General features: G+C 43.0%; 1 pseudogene; it reads left to right on the forward strand.

The window, feature by feature from the left end:
- Nucleotides 1-1,337: 1,337 nt before the first annotated feature.
- Nucleotides 1,338-2,774, forward strand: LOC123995545 (annotated as a pseudogene).
- The last annotated feature ends 646 nt before the right edge of the window (nucleotides 2,775-3,420 follow it).

Consider the following 3,420-nt stretch of genomic DNA (forward strand, 5'->3'; position numbering starts at 1 on the left):
TAATGTGGCTCCATCATTGACCGGCCTCGCATGTTCAGTGTCTTCAGTCTGCACACATCATGCTTCAACTCTCCCTGGCTTGTCTTCTAATGCATTCTCCTTCTACTCTAGTAACAATTCCAAGTGGCTCATTTTGGAGATACTAACGTGCAGGTTTGGTCTCTTTTTCTGTGTTCCAGTATGCACTGTTGTGTGGTTGTTGATAGGTAGCCCTGCTTCAATCTTCCAAGGAGAAAAAATGACTTACAAAAAAAATGATTAAGGTCCTTCCCGTTCATTCTAGATCTCTTTTATTTTTCAGGTTTTCGATGAGTTTTCTCTTGTCTTTGAGTGAGTTGTTTCTATCCCACACACTCAGTACGCAGTATTCTTCTTACCTGCTATTATTCATACTCACAAGAGGGAGTCTGTCCGCCATAATGCCATTTCTGTCCTGGATTTAACAGTTATCAGTGGGTTGCAGTATTTTCTCATTGTAGCCAATTTTCTTGTACAGTTTTATGCAAATTTCACATGGATGTTTATGACTTTATCTGCTGCCACAAACAATTTAGAAATAATTCTGTAGATAGAAATGACTGTGCAATGGAAAATAAAAGTGGAAAACATGCATACCTTTGGTGTCGGTTTATTCTCCATGTTTCTTCATGAAGACTAAGGTGAATGCATTGTGTCATCGTTGCAGGGAGGTGCTGCTCCTTTAATTATTTATCAATAAGTCAGTAATAACTGGTTACAGTACTGACTTGAGGCCGAAGCTATAGTCATACAGCATTGATATAACATCTGGGATATCTAAAAGTGTGTGCCTCAGACAGTAACATGTAGTTTGAGGGTTAAAGCTGAGCATCAGGATGATCTCATCAAGGTCAAGTCCCAGAATCCAGACTCCAGGCACAGTTAGTGATGAATCAAACATTTTCACTAGATGGCAGCAAACACTCACTCAGTTCCATTCATTTGAGTGGAATCCAGGCAGGACCTCTAAGACAAAAGAGCATTGGTATGGTACTGGGAACTAATCATAGTGAGGCTACTGGGGACTAATCATAGTGGGGATACTGGGGGACTAATCATAGTGGGGATACTGGGGACTATTCATAGTGGGGATACTGGGGACAAATCATAGTGGGGATACTGGGGACTATTCATAGTGGGGATACTGGGGAGCTAGATGATGAGGGTACTACATTTGTCAGGATTTTCATTAGTAAAAAGCTAAAGCACTCACTACTAGAGTGTTTATCTGGTTATTTACTGAATAATTAGGTTGAGGGAAAACAGTGAAGTGCTGTGAACTTTTTTCCTTCACATTGTTCTTCATTTTGCTCCCCAAAATGACCACCAGTGGACCCAGCATCGTGTTTGAGTGGCTGAAGACCCTCAAGCTCTCTCCAGTGCTGGCTCCAGGCATAAGCAACATAATTGGTCATTTATCGCCCCTGGCCACTAGGGGGCCCCTGGCCACTAGAAGAGTAGTTTAGGAACTCAATCAGGTCTCAACTTACAAGAGTTGGAATACTAGAAAACACAAGGTGCAAGTTTGAAATGTGGTTGTGCATCAGCAGTTTTACACTTGTTTTGTCAGTCACTGATAGTCACTCAATTAGCCATGTCAGCAGATAATTATTAGATTGCAAAGTTAGTCTAGTCAGTTATCTAAATGTCTGGTAATCATGGCAGAATGACCAACCGGGCAAGCAGGGCACATACCCAGGGGCCCTGACCTCCATTGATTCGGTTACTCACTCATGCTCAGATATCATTAACATGGCATGTGTAGAATTGCAGGAAATTATCTGTAAAACTGATCAAATTATTTCTCTCCACCCCATGGCAAAATGAGTAGAATTTCAGGAAATTAGCTTTAAAACTGCAAACATATATATATCTGCCCCATGGCAAAATGAGTAGAATTTCAGGAAATTAGCTTTAAAACTGCAAACATGTACATCTGCCCCATGGCAAAATGAGTAGAATCACATTGGAATGTATTTTCAAATTGACAAAAATTCACTAACATCCCGAAATGTGTAGAACTGTAGAAAACTTGCTTTACATTACACTGCAACATGTTCTAAACACCCAATGACAAAGTTGCAGGAAATTAACTTTAAAACATTTTTTTTTTCTCTGCTGTCAAGAGGGGGTAGCTCTCTCAGTTTGTGGAGTCCTTCGTGGATAACGGCTACTATGATCTGGAAGGCGATGGTGTCTACATACCACACCAACTACAAAGGATCCACTAAGTGGTGCAAAGGCTGAAAGCTGAGGATGAGGCAGTTGCCGGGCTGTATTTCATGCTTGAGCCGATCCCCACCACACCACCAAACAACCACCTGTTGGACCAGTACGAGTCTAAACTCCTGGAAATCCAAGTCTTGGATCGAACCAAATAGTGACCAGGTTGGGGGTAATGGGGGCGCGTATCTAGGTGCGCAGAGGAACCTGACGCTTGGCAACAGGAGGGAGCTGGTGATTTACCCCAAACTGAAGCTGAAGATCATGATTAGGGATAAAGTCATCAGAGATGGAGTCAACCTTGCCAGGCCACCATACTCAAACAAGGTATACAGGTCACATAAAGGTTTTTGGTGTGCTTTGTCCTGTGTTGTTGACCTCATATGTTCAGAAACACTACCCTGTATTGATCTCACCTAAGTGACTGCTGCATCGCTATGTGCTCTCAGGTTCCTAAACAACCATTACAGGTGATCGAGCGGTCAGTGGTCAGTGCCCAGTCTGTCTTGAAGGTCACTTTGGTTTTACCATGATGAAATATATTAGTGGCTTCCAATATTATTTACATCGTTATAATCTAAAAATGAGTTTATGTCAGCCCTCTACTCTGAGGGCAGGGGCTTTAGAGAGAAGTGCCAATCATAATCTAACCTTTAGAATAGGCCCTACCCCACAAAACACAAACAAACGGTCTCTGGATCAACACCTCACCTCACACCTGTCAGGCCCGGTGCCAGTGTAACGAGTGTCTAACTGGTCATAGATCAGATTTATTTCATGCCTATCCTAATCACAAACACGAGATGAGAGAAGTGTCCCAGGCTTAGTGAGTTCAGTTCAACCTGGGGAGGTCTGAGTGAGTGTTGCTGTGGTGACGGCTGCTGAGGATCAATGATGTGCAGGAAGATGAGGAGCCTTCAATCAGTCTCTAATTTCCTGTAGAGGGTTGCAATTTACAGCCTGATTACTATTCATTAGTGTTCCCCTCCCTTCCCTTGGGGAAACGCTGTTCACTCACACTGACCTCAGCTGTCTAGTGTCCTCAGCTCTCAGGCCCCAGGGCTCTGGCCTAAGATGGTGGTTGAGAACTGGCAATAGAGTGGAGCATCATGAACTGTCATTAGAGTGGAGCATCATGAACTGGCATTAGAATGGAGCATCATGAACTGGCATTAGAAT

The sequence above is a fragment of the Oncorhynchus gorbuscha genome, linkage group LG14, assembly GCF_021184085.1.
Source record: "Oncorhynchus gorbuscha isolate QuinsamMale2020 ecotype Even-year linkage group LG14, OgorEven_v1.0, whole genome shotgun sequence".
Classification (NCBI taxonomy): domain Eukaryota; kingdom Metazoa; phylum Chordata; class Actinopteri; order Salmoniformes; family Salmonidae; genus Oncorhynchus; species Oncorhynchus gorbuscha.